Source organism: Colias eurytheme, chromosome 20, assembly GCF_061535395.1.
Source record: "Colias eurytheme isolate Ceu_HAF_F1 chromosome 20, ilColEury1 Martin Lab GWU primary, whole genome shotgun sequence".
In the NCBI taxonomy this organism is placed as follows: domain Eukaryota; kingdom Metazoa; phylum Arthropoda; class Insecta; order Lepidoptera; family Pieridae; genus Colias; species Colias eurytheme.
Window position 1 is genome coordinate 8,364,380 of NC_142999.1, and position 14,773 is coordinate 8,379,152.

Sequence of the window (14,773 nt, forward strand, 5' to 3'; positions counted from 1 at the left end):
TATTATTTATTTAATTTCAACGATTTGTGATGGAAATTGTTAGCTTTGGAAGGAAGTAAATCTTTAATTTAAATTATAACTAGATTTCCGCCCGCGGCTTCGCCCGCGTTTTCAAAGGAAAACCCGCATAGTTCCCGTTCCCGTGGGATTTCCGGGATAAAACCTATCCTTTGTGTTAATCCAAGTTACCCTCTATATGTGTGCTAAATTTCATTGTAATCGGTTCAGTAGTTTTTACGTGAAAGAGTAACAAACATCCATACATCCATACATCCATACATCCATCCTTACAAACTTTCGCCTTTATAATAGTATATTAAGATTTAGTGAAAAAAATCTCATTTAATTTTACTTGTAACTACTTACATAATTAATATTAAATATTATAAGATCGTTCGTATCACTACGTTATAAAACAAAGTCGCGTTCTCTGCCCGTATGTCCCTATGTAGGTAGGTACCTATTCTATCTTTAAAACTACGCAACGGATTTTGATGCGGCTTTTTAAATAGATAGAGCGATTCTCGAGGAAGGTTTTAGACTTTAAGCATATAATTTATTAAATTTAAGATAAAGCGACGAAGAAGCGCGAAGCCACGGGCGGATAGCTAGTTTTAACAATAAAAATATCTTCAAGAGCTGATATCGTGACCGTTAAAAACCATAATACCTATGTTTTTTTTAATAGACCGTATTATGCTAACAGTTACTTGTATAGAAATAAAACCTTTGTACCATTATCTCATACAATTTCAATGCAATAATTTGTCAAGTTATTTATCAATCCAAAGAATCGTGTACTATTTCATTGCTAAATGACAATTTGACACTTCAATACAATTATTTCAGTTCTGAGTCTGAACAAACAGTAATATATCTTCAATTGAGAAATTAATAAAATATAAGTGAGACCATACGAGGGTTGAACCATTATAAAATCAATTTTATACTTTTCCTATTTATAGTGTCCTGCTGTTTTTAATATAATGGTTTGAATTTGAAACTATTGCAATTATTTTAAACAATTTGTCAACATTCGCAAAGGAATTTAACGGAAAACTTCCGATGTCAATAGTATTTTTAATGTCTTGCTAAATATTGGTTTACTTTAAATGAAATGTCTACTACCTTTTCTCACATAAAATGTATAGAAAATTCCATTTACATCCCGTCCGATTAGGGCCCTTCTGGCCTCCTCCACTCAAGCGACAGCCCAAGCCGAGGTTCGAGATCCCTGTCAAGGGGGGACGCCCATGTGCATGTCGCTACCAGGGTGAATCTTCAGTTCACCCCCGCGTCCGCGTTAAAATGTAGAAGCCCTTCTGGCTAACATTGAGAGACACCAGACAAAAAAAAAATCCATTTACATAAGAAGTCAAAAGTTCTATTTTAAAAAATGTTTTCAAAATTGAAAATACAAAATACCACAGTCCACTTTTTGTTGTTAATTTTCGGTTCTATTTAATTTTTGCAAACTGTCCGTTGATATTCTAATGTGATAGAATTAATTGTATCGGTATAATTGTAAAAGTTACAGTTGGAAATACTTACATTCTGTCGGTAGGGACAGAAAATTAGCCGTTGTTTTGCGATTTCGATGAATTAAGTACAGTCAGCAAAATCATGCGTGTTAATACTTATTAATATTTACAATGCGAAAGTTCGTTTGTTTGCTTTTTGTCTTTCTTTGATGTCGCAACGGAGCAAATTTACGATATGAATTAAGTATCTGGATTCTGGAGGTATACAAGCCAACAACAAACCTAAGATGTATTTCTAGACTTTTTACCGCGCTGAAATCCCATGGTAATTTTCTTTTAGTATACGGGTCCAAAAGATAAAAAATTTAATTAAATTAAAGACTAAAAATATAATTATTTTTATATCTATTTCAACGCTTAGAAACATACATACATTTTATAAGCTACGATATTATCTGTGTCATAATCTTAAATTCAGTTATGTAATTGTTATTGTATTTTTTTTTATTCAAATATATTTTTTCTGCTAACCGTACTTCTTACCGTGTATCATTTCGCGAATGTTTTGAGCGCTAATTCAGTTCGTTCGGCAGACGATAAAGAATAATTTAATACTAAAAATATTTCCTCATTCACCTGGCTCGGTTTATATCGTGTGGAACATGCGACAAGATAACCATGTAACAACGCGGTGAAATAAATTATTTTCTTAAAATGTTTTATAATGAAGACGGTAATGAGATTGTGCTAATGAACTTTGAGGAGGTTTTACAATGTAGATACCTAATAATTAAAAAAAAAACAATAATAGTGTGTTAAGTCACATTTTTCTACTACTATCTATATCTACTGTATAGTTTTATATTATCTGTGATAATAGTATCTAAGAAATTGTCTTCATATGTTGCACATAAATAAAATTAAATTTAATAGGTAATATTTTAAGAATATTAATAAATGAAAACCCATTTATTATTAATATGTCAAAATACCTATAGATTGGTTAGGTAAATAAAGGTTGCTTATTATTATTAATTTCATACTAGGTTTCCGCCCGCGGCTTCGCCCGCGCAGTCAAAGAAAAACCCGCATAGTTCCCGTTCCCGTGGGATTCCCGGGATAAAAAGTAGCCTATGTCCTTTCTCGGGTATCAAAATATCTCCATACCAAATTTCATGAAAATTGGTTCAGTAGTTTAGGGTAACAGACAGACAGACAGAGTTACTTTCGCATTTATAATATTAGTATGGATTATTAATTTATAAACGTTAAAAAATAGGATTTATATAACTTTTTTAGCAATGTCTATTTTTCATCATAATTCATACCTATTAGGTACCTACTTAAGTACTTACTTATAAACAAAATAATCAACTATCGTTAGACTGGATGTCAATTTATTGACCATAATAAAGACCTTTGTCTTTTTGAGAATTAAGAAATTAAAACACTGTTTTATGCGTTCAATTAAATCGATGTTAAATAAAATATTCACACTTATCTGGTGTGTAATCATTGATCATAAATATTCGGTTATTTTTATTAAAACTATAATAATTGTCTCTGGTATCATGTTTTTTGAGTTATGAAAATTGTACCTAGATAGGTAGTATAATATAAAATATGTATATTGTAGTTTTAAATTCTATACGCGTCTTGGAGCGCGTGCATCTGCTTTGGAATGTCAAATTGACACTTCAATAAGAATGCGCGGGAAAATTCCGCGCGCGTCCGCCATTTTTTAAATTCATTCAGCTGGCTTTGATGATGTTGAATTGACATGTTATTGAATAATTATTGTTATAGCCGAGCCAATTTAATAGGCAACATTTGACGTCTATCAATTTTATCTTCGAAAAGAGGTAACCTGCTTAAAAACATCGATTAAAGTGAATTAATCGATACGGATTTGAAACATTTGTCAATCGAATTTATTAATTTATGATGATTTTTATTCACAAGTAATCAATGCATTCGATTCTAGATGTCAGATTTCGATTTTTAGAGTAACGTCTCTGGTATTTAAAAAGAAAAAAGGTTTATTGACACAAAATTGCAGCGACGTCAGTTCTTCAGTTCAGAAATTGTTTATTATGTTTAGTATGGTTTATCAGTAAAATGAAATCTTAAAATTACTTGTATCGGTCATTATTATTATAAATATGTAATCGTAATTGAAAAAAGTTAAGCAAATGAGCAGTTCTAATAAAACGAAATATCATGTTATTCTATGTCGTCCTTACTAGGTTACGTTGTTGAATTTTGTTTAACTGTCAAATGTTGCCTATTAAAATGGCTCTACTATACCTAAATACTAAATATACCAACTAAGTACCTACTTAGTTGGTATATTTTGAAGCAAGTCTGTTATTGCTTAAAATTGTAACAATTTTCAATTAGGTAAAAATGGATATAAAACAAGGTTTCTAAGATATTGAATAATACTTCTATAATGTTCCGTACATTTTGAAAGCAAAAAATTCAATATAAAAGCATTGAGATAATATTACTATACGTATGGAGGAGACACCACGAACAAAATCTGTGCGCCATTTTTTTGCTCTAACTAAGTTTTAAAAATTATTATCTAGTTAGGTTCTTATCGATGAAAGTTATTCCTTTGCACATTTCCGTATTATTTGTATTATTTGTGCAATATCGTAACACACACGAAGGCATATTTGATGCGTTTCACTTTAAAACCATTAAAAAAAACCGCTCAACATACGTCATGTGGCGTATGTTGAGCGGAACATAAGTGATGTAGGCGGTGTCGTCTCCATATATGCATATCTCAATGTATAAAAGTTACCTGATGCATTTTTTGCATAATACCTATCTATACTAATATTATAAAGAGGAAAGGTTTGTATGTATGTATGTATGCATGGTTTTCACGCATGAACTACTGGACCGATTTTAAAGAAATTTGGCACAGATAATCTTTAGACCCTGCGAAAGAACATAGGCCGCTACCTTTTATTGCGAAATATGTACCACGGGCGAAGCCGGGGCGGACCGCTAGTAGGTAATAAACACTAACCTACTTCTTCTATTTTCTGTTTATAATGGCCTTCCCGATTGAACAGAAAATGAAACTTTATCTAAATGTAGTTAATTGGTAGTTACTAGTTAACAATCATTGAATGTCTGAATGTTCTCTCAATCTTGTAAAACAGTTGATTAGATAAAAATTTAAATTGAATCAGTATCTAGGCATGTTATTCTAAACAGCTAATCCATAATTATTAAGTAATTGACAGTTAAAAGATTGAAATTTTTAAACGTTTTTTCTTCAATAAAAGTATTAACATAGTTTCTAAGTTACGACACGTAAGTATAATGAAAGCAAATTTAATTAATTTATTCATTATCCAACATTGCTTGACCATAACGATGCAGTTTAAACCGACTCGTCAGCGTATAACTAATTGCATTCTATAAATACCTACAACACCATAGTCTCATGATAATTGTAAATAAGGACAAAAATTAAAAGGATAAATACTTAAACTTTTTGTGAGATAATTTTTAAAATATTGTCCATGGAATAGAATGAAACAAACTTATTTGTGTTTTACCTACCTACTTATAAATAAAATTTAAATGTCTGCTTGTAATGAAAAAATTTAAAGCTCTTAAGCATTTGCATACGCACTGCACTAGATATTTATGCACCTAGATACATATTTATTTTTTCTGACAACTTATCTAAATTTTGTACTAAAATAATGTCTAAATTGGCTCTACATTAATTTCTCTAATCTCTATTATTTGTCTAATAATAAAAAAAAACGTTTTGCTTTTATTTAGTTTAACAGACGAAGGTATGAAAAATACGTACCTACAATAATAATCTTTCAGACAAATTTTATACTCATCCGAATGAAATATTTTTTTGTCATTCATAAACCTAACATCCATAAATAATAAATGAATCAATAAGCTATTCCTATCCTAACAAACGACCGGATTCCACAACCTTTTTAATCGTATCGAATGCAAGCAAAGAAAGTACAAAAAGTAGTTTATCATAAAGCGATTTAAAGCTTCCTTGTTCTAAAAACATAGAACAAAAAATTTACAACCATTCAAAGGCATAAATAGTGCATTGAAATTACTTATCTATGGCAAAATAATCTTTGACCTTAAGTAACCTTTTAATGTTGTAAGTGCAATGAAATGCGTTGTTAATAAAAATGATACTTATACGTGTTTTACATTAAATGAAGGTGTACTTAACAAATTATTATTGTAACGATAAGCTGTTTACAGTTTTAAATAGGTTGAGATGTTTTCAATTCGGCTCTATTTTTCGTTATAACAAAGGATGAACCAGCTTTGATGAACCTTTATTTTTTAAAGGTAGCGACATTATTTGACATAGAGTTATCCTGATAATTAACTACTTATATACTTAACATCAATCCTTAGAAAACTGAAAATTAAATACAAATACTAGGTCAAATAAGAGGGTCACGCTCATTTCACTTCTTAAAATCTATACCTATCTATAAGTATGCTTTAAAGTTCTAATGTATAAAATTCTCGGAAATTAATTTTTTTACACTTACCTATACATTCCTTAATCTAAATCGTTGCTTGTGAAAACGTGCATAATATTATAAAAAATCTCGGATTATTTTGCAGAAAATTTACAGTATGTAATCGCATAGAATACAATAAAATATAAAATACAACTTACGATATCATTACGGTACATTACAGTATCAAAATAGCGATAAAATGATTACAATTTTCAATAATTACGGCTAACAAAGTTATGAGTTGGAGTAGAATGTATTTGATCGCGTGTTTGTAATTTTATTATTCTGAGAGTTTTTCACTCAAGGCTGGCTTACACACTGTGTTGTGATATCGCTTTGGTTAGTATTCTTTTACAAGCGAACAGGAGCATGAATTCCTATTAGGTACATCAGGTTAGTAGGTAAGTAGTTCATTGATATTATTTCTTATTTTATTGCTGTAACAGTATTACAATCGCAGTTTGTCGTTGATTTTTTTACGTTAAGAAAGAAAAAATAAAATAATTTATTTAATTATGCTTAAGAATACATAAAATAGTAATAAAAAAAACATATTGGTGACAATTATATAAGTCCTTTCTCTATCACTTAGATGCTTTTACAGATCATTATGAATTTTAGGACAAAGCCCATTTAATAGTTACATTTACCTGTACACGAAAGTATACCTTACAACCTGATCAAAAATCAACCTTTCCAATGAAATTGCAAGCAAAATATATCACCGTTTAAAAGATTAGCACAGTCAGTAAGCGCACTTAAAAATTTCCAACTCGGAATGTTTATGATTCCTCCGACCCGATTACGTTAAAAATTCTTATTTAATATTCTTAATTACATTTACATTCGTTACTGTTATGTAAGTATTATTAGTGCTCGCGGATTAGCTTCTATTGAATTCGAGTTACGACTATGGAGTTTCTTGCCGGTTCTTCTCCGTAGCGTTCCGAATCGGTGGTAAATGGTAAAAATATTTTCATCATCAGCCCATATACGTTCCCACTGCTGGGACACGGGCCTCCTATGAGGGTACAGGCCATAATCCACCACGCTGGCCAAGTGCGGGTTGGCGGATGACACATGTCGTCGAACTTTTGATTCTTCGACATGTCGGTTTCCTCACGATGTTTTCCTTCACCGTTCGAGCAGTGGTGATGTTACAACATGCGCAGATAAATTGAAAAATCAATTTATTTCCTGCGCGCTCGCCTGGTCTCCAGCCCCGGACTAATCGATTCGAAGTCCGAGGTCTCACCACTGAGCCACCACTGCTCTAAAATATTTTACGACGATGCAAAGAGTAAGAGTTAAAGATAACCTTTTATTAAAAGCAAGTATCTATCAACAGGCGAGTTACGGGAAAATCTCTATTAAAAGATAAGATGTATAATTATTCACAAATGTATTACTTTTTCGATTAATTATCATATTCAGTAGTAATTGTTTGTTTATGTACAATAGTTTTATTTTTAGTAAAAAACCGGAGCAGAACTCTCGAGTATACTCCCGCTCTATATTATAATGGCCCGTGATAATGGCAGTCCGCCCAGGCTTCTATGATCTATCCAATTTTGCCGTGGTACCTACTATGTATATTATAACTAGCTTTCCGCCCGCGGCTTCGTCTGCGTTTTCAAAGAAAAACCCGCATATTTCCCGTTCCCGTGGGATTTACGGGATAAACCCTATCCTATGTGTTAATCCAAGTTACCCTCTATATGTGTGCTAAATTTCATTGTAATGGGTTCAGTAGTATTTGCGTGAAAGATTAACAAACACACACATACACATCCTCACAAACTTTCGCATTTATAATATTAGTAGGATAGGAGGCCTATAGGTACAACACTCAGAAGTCACATATCAATAGTGAAGTAATTTGTTCAGTAGTTCCATAGAACAAACAAGTTCTTTAGCATTATATTATTCGTACCAATAATCCTCTCTTGTGCAGTTCACTACTCAATCGAAAATGGGCGGCGACGGTATACCTCACAGATCAAAGAAACTATGGTATACCTAATTCAAAGTTCAAACTATTAATAACATACGTATTAAATACGTACTAATTAATACGCTAACGTTCTTTCAAATAAATATACGTAATTATTTATTTCGTCGTTTTCATTTATATGATAAGCTCTTTCATATGATGAATAGAATGATATTTATTTCAGTCAATTAATTAATGGATTAACTCGGACACATTTGTAGAAAATTTTGCTAGCTTTTAAATATATTTATACTTATATGTTTTCGTTTATATGTCAATAAAAAACTTTCAAACAACTTTGCTCATTTTGATAGAAATCACTCAAAGAGGTAAATACATTTTTTTAATAAACCAATGTAAATAAATTATGTCTAAAATCCATTGCAGATTCGCTTCTTTTATTTGATGACATAATTTTATTATATTTGCATAAAATATTTAAATTTCAATTCGCTATCATTTCAAACATTTACCCTTTCTGTATTATCATTGCAAACAATTCTATTATTTGTTAGCTCAATCAATACTCTCGAATGGTATAATTATAAAAGTATGTTTAATGCCGCCATTTTTATATCGACTATCTTATCCGTTATACATTTAACATATTCGATTAAAAACATATTTAAGAGATACAATCGACATTTTGTTATGTCAATAACGTGTAGCAATTATTGATTGCGGTCAAGTTTATTTATTCTTAGTTAATTATAAAGAAAAAAAAATATATATATTGAAGAAGTTTTTCCTTGCAATAAGCAAAAAGAAGGGTAAGCATATTATAATTCTGCCCACCAGAGACTAAAGAGCAGTAACAGCCCTTTTGTGATTTTTCGTTTTATTAGTGATTCTGAAAGCGGGTTTCTTAAGCTTTCTATTGAATTAACTTACTTATTTCTAAGACTATAAGAATGGTTTTTATTTAACAGTTTTCACTTACTGCAAACGAAAAAAATTAACAATTTGGCGTGATTTCCCAACTAAAATACAGTATAAATTATACTGCAGATTAAATTTTAAGGTTTCATAACTAAAATGCAGTAAGCAATATAATTTTACAGTTCTTTAGATAGTTTTATATTTCTGGAAAAAAATTAAAAAAAAAATTAATACGCAGTAAAATTTACCGCCATACAAGCTATTTTTACTGCAAATTAAGAAAATACAATTTATTGTCACGAACTCCCAACTAAAATGCAGTAAAATCAAAGCTTGTCGCATTTTAGTTGTGAATACTTAACATTCTTTTATCATTATAAACTGACTAACACGCAGGAAAATACAGCATTACTGCAGATTAGTTTGGATAGCATAATGACACAGATATGATTATTCCTAGCTAAAGTGCAGTTAATGTTTTAAATACTGCAACTGTGAACTAGCTATTTTTCTTACTGCACTAGTAAATTGAACACTTTTTTCTTAAAAAACTAACTAAAATGCAGTATTTTTTTGACCTTACTGCATGTTAGTTGGGTTTCTTGACAAAATAACTGATCCAAACGCAGTAATAGGGCTTTTTGCTGCATTTTACTAAGTTTAAAATGGTATTTTTTACAAAAAAGGCTATGCAGTAATAGGCACCAAAAAGAATAAATGGCCATAATAAATTCAGTTATTAAGATATATTTTTTTTTATTGCTTTAACGTGTGAACCTATGCCTTTACAACCTTTCTGCATTCAAATTTTTTTGCTTATCATTCTGTTGATTTTTTAAAATCAATTCTTAACTTTAAATGCGTTTTACTCGAAATCGTGATTTTGCTGTTACTGCACTTTAGTGTATGGTGGGCAGAATTAATATGCCGTAATTATCGTCATTAATTTCATATCGGTTTGTCGATTATTACATAAACGTCATAAGTATGGTGGATGTATTTCTCTTTTATTAATGCCATTAATTTTTTCGATTCAAGATAATTATAATTATATTAATAATGTATTATAGACTACAAGCCCATGTTGAAAAAATTATGGGTCATTTGACCCACCACCTGACCTATCTAGAATGATATAAGAGCATAAAATAATAAGATTCAGCACTATGACGTCACTCGTAAGCTGTCCACCTGAGTGCAGATGAGAATTCGAAAGTTCAGGTAGAGATTTTCTCCCCTTGTCTCCATGATTTTTGTACGGCGTTGCGGAATAATGGCTTAAAAGCAGTATAGAAATAGTATGCCACAGATGCCGTACAAAAACGGTGGTCCACAAAGTCGGAATTTATTTTTATTTTTCGACAGTTGCCGGGGTAAATTTGGTCATTTGATTTTGTACTTGACTTGATTAAAAGTAGTATAGAAATAGTTCTATACTACTTTTAATCAATTATTCCGCAACGCCGTACAAAAATCAATAAAATAAAATAATGTGATGATAATAAAGTTTTCATGACTACTGAATGTTTTTTCTTTCCAGCTCTTTAAATTTGTAAAAGGCTGCTTTTCTAAACCGATCTAATAAAAATATTCAAAAGAGCCTCTACAGAAGGTCTTGTGGAATAGATAAATACTCAAATTTCAGTTTGTTTTATGCTCACATAGTCTAAAAAGAAAATTAATTAAAGCCGTTTATGAAAAGCTAATACCGCTATATTATTTTTATGAAGGTAAGTGAATATGTTTGAAACATTAACCTATATTTAAAAAATAGACCTTAATTACATTGTAAGAAGGACGTTTATTATGAACATGAACTGTTTATCATACTACTTACAACAATGTACCAAACAAAGACGTCTCAATTAGTATTTCAATACATACCCAAGAAAGGCAGATATCTCAAACGAAAGCCAATACTTTCATGTGATAAAATGACCATAATTAAGATATTGATTGCGTATAATGGAGCAGGTGTGTAGTAATGGACAAACAGCATGAAAACTTGATGTTTTACTTGCAGTGTAATAAAAATTAGACGCCATTTATCATTCGTAACTTGAGACAATATTGAAGATGAAGGATGGTGTGTCTACACCTGGATTGATGGTGTTTGTATTAGTCTGTTGATTTGTTTTTATTGAGTATATATATTGAGATGTGCCAAATTAGTAGGTATGAAAAATGAAACATCTTAAGCCTGATTGCATTAATCTTTTTAACGAATTGAATGATTGTTAGGTACGGTAATTTTCCGTTTCCAGTTGGGAAATGAATTAAAAAAACAATAGTCAAAGTTCGTAAGAAATAATCTTGCTCTATGCGAATCAATTCGTAAAAATTTAATCGTCTATAAGTAGATCAAGTTTTTCAGAGCAGTCTCTTTCTTTGTAATACCCTTTAGTTTCTGTGTATTATTACCTACCTTTTAAATATCTTACTTTTTAATATGTATCGACTAAGGGCTGATTTTTCAATCCTCGGTTAAGACTTATTCATCGAATAACGTATTAAACTACCATTTCAAAAATATATTCTAATTGTCCGTATTTGACAGTTTACAGGTGACATTTTAAAATGTTCGTGTAATACTTTATTGGACGGATAAATTTTAACCAAGGATTGAAAAATCGGCGCTAAGTCTTAAAAAATGAAATATGTATACTTAATGTATATTCCTTACATTAGTAACAGTCTATTATAGCATTTCTTTCACAGCTAATCCTCACACAACCAAGCCAACGAACAGAAGATTACACGAACAAACACAGGTGCAACCACCCTATCATAGTTCGACAGCTTTATGTGAATACCCTGTTTTTGTAGTTTTTATTACGTCTCAATGGTTGTTACATTTTAAATGATATTCTTCATTTAATGAATTGTAACTAAAAACTGGACTGAAGAGTATTGCTGTTATAATTCACGTAATGGTTATCTGTTTTTATGGTAATTGTGCGAGAGCTTAATGTTCTCGAATGAATTCACTGTGGTTCGTTCACATGTTACTAATCCGCTAGAAAAATAAATTAATAAAAACTTTACTAGTGTATATTGTGCAATGTGTGATGAGCACACTCTTTTGTAAATATTTATTGCTAATTTAAAGTTATAAAAGGCTTAAGGCAAGGTTTATTAAAAAACTTTCAGGGAATTAAAATTTACGACGACCAGCGGTATTGCTCCAGAGCAAGAAAAGGTAGGTAAAGGTAGTAAAAGTAAAGTATCTAATTTCTAAATAAAATTAATTCATTTAGGGCCGATTTTTCAATGCTTGGATAAAACTTATCCGTCCAATAAAGTATTACACGATGTTATTAAAATGTCACGTAAACTGTCAAATACGGGCAATTAGAATACGTTTTTAAAATGGTAGTTTATACATTATTCGACAAATAAGTTTTATCCAAGCATTGAAAAATCGGCCCTTAGAGATTCATTTAATATGAGAAGGAATCTGATTGTTTACACCTTATCTTACACTCATCATTGCTTATAATTTTTTCATATGAATAATTTCTAAGCCTCGAAAATGTGTCAAATTTACCAATTAAGCATATTCTGTCCATGTAGTGCCGTATAAATTGTATTTAATAACCTAAGTACAATGAAAGTTATCAAATGGCAGGATCGATAAAAGAAATGCAAATGCTTTTCCGTAGGAATAATTCCGTAGGAGTATAATGTACGTTTAAGTACCCTTTTTCTATAATATAATACTTTATTTCGTTGTTACTTTAATTGCTTAGTGTAAAGTGAAATTAAATAGGAAACTATTCAAATACGAAACTATCCAATGGAACAGTATATACAGGGTGTGGAGTCATGAAACTTGGTAGCTAGAAATTGAGGACGGTGTGGCGGTTCAGAAAAATGAATGTAAAAGTCAGGCCACCATCAGCTCGAATACATACTCTACACTATAACGCTGTAATATATATACTTTTCTCTACTTTAAGCTGCTTGATTTAATCTGTTTGTAGGTATCATTTAAGTAATATTTCGAGCAGCTTCCGTACGGCTGAACCACTACTAGTGAATCTAGTGATCATTGTAGACCATCATTTTCAGTCATGATGTTATCCATTCATTACACACACCCTATAATATACATAAACTACCTACGTTGACAAGATCAAAACTTATAACAATGAAGGTGCCAAGTATTTATATAAAATGTTCTATGTTTTCACTCCATTTAACAAAGGAAACATAATATAATTTATTTACCGAGCAGGTGTGAGGTTATTTTACGTCCGTGTTACACTATTTATTATCAATTATTGAAAATATTTACAAAGTTTAATTAATTATTCGATAGGTCAAACTTTATGGTCTCATATAATGTTGTGTTTATGGCGGTGTATACTACGAAAGGGCTGTTCCGTTTCACATTCGATTTAACGAGAGTGATAGATGCAGGTGGCTACCGGTGTTTGGTTGAACTACTTGAATGATTTAATATTATAATAGTATTTTGCTGATTGTATGATGTTGATAATTATGTGTGTGTTTAATTCACAAGCAATCTTTGATAAACCTCTTATAAGAAAATTAATAATTATCTGTATGTATATTGTATGGGAATATGTTTTTGAAAGTCATCTTCGACAGTGTGCCACAGCCCACAAGCGAAGCCGGAATATACAGTTAGTAAAATATAGGTACACTAGGTTTCCGCCCGCGGCTTCGCCCGCGCAGTCAAAGAAAAACCCACATAGTTCCCGTTCCCGTGGGATTTCCGGGATTGCGTCATTTTCCCGGGATAAAAAGTAGCCTTTCTCGATTATCAAAATATCTCCATACCAAATTTCATGAAAATTGGTTCAGTAGTTTAGGCGTGATTGAGTAACAGACAGACAGACAGAGTTACTTTCGCATTTATAATATTAGTATGGATTTAATTACCCTTTACCAAATTTTCAATTCAACAATTTTGTTTCGAGTTGTACCTACTTTAATTTTTCGCAGCTGAAGTACAAAATATCGATTATAGGTTTTTTAAATGCCCAAAAACTATTTATTTTTACTTTAAATCCAACTTTCACACACTTGAACATAAATATAACAACAAATAATAATGTGAGTTTGTACATTGTAACTCACAGGAATGCTCGTTGGTCGTAAATCAAGAACAGTTCATGTTAAGTGTCGTACCATCAGCAAATATCAAATTAATTACACGTTACTGTTGTATATTGATTTCGACTTATTTTGATGTGCCTGATTCTTTGTTTTTAATTTTATTTACATTAAGTTGTGTTATTTGTAAATTTTGACGAGTATTAAAATTAATATGATAGGCCGGAATTTGAACCCACCTCTTTTTTCGTATCAAGGCAAAGTCTGACCGATATCCTGTACTGTAATTGATTAACATTTAAAAATTGAAAAAAAAAACTCAATTAAAGTTACTTAGGTACTCGGGTGGGGTCGGAGCAAGCAGGTAGCCTGGTTAAAAACTTGCCCTCATTTTCTTTGGTTGTAGTCTGGGCAAATATTTATTTATTACTATACAATTAGACTGTTTACAAACTTTATTTTCCTATAAGCGCAATGTTCGTAATGTTTAATAGTAGTATCAGTCCCCTGCTGCTGAAAGAAGTCCCTCAGCTTTTCGTGAATTGCATCCGTCACCGTTAAGTTCACAGTTAATCTAGAAGGTTTATTTAATAAATAGTCTAAAATATGTACCTAGGTCCTAGAACTCCTAGATCTAACGGATATTAAAATAAAAAAATCTTATCCAGCGGTTGTAAAACAACGGAGCTATGCGTGTCCAAAATATAAAACAAAACGCTACGAACTGAGAAGCTCCATCGATTTTCCGCGCTAATAATATATTTTTTGTGATTAATTATTTTTTTCGTTTA

The 14,773-nt window shown here is 31.1% G+C and overlaps 1 protein-coding gene across 1 annotated transcript in view; it reads right to left on the reverse strand.

Moving 5' to 3' along the window:
• Positions 1-3,650: 3,650 nt before the first annotated feature.
• The window catches only part of Cortactin (cortactin), a 444,169-nt gene continuing 433,046 nt past the window's right edge, over positions 3,651-14,773 (reverse strand). Inside the window, exon 13 of the transcript XR_016457914.1 lies at positions 3,651-3,788. The gene's annotated coding sequence lies outside the window, so the exon portion shown is untranslated. The remainder of the gene's footprint in view (positions 3,789-14,773) is intronic.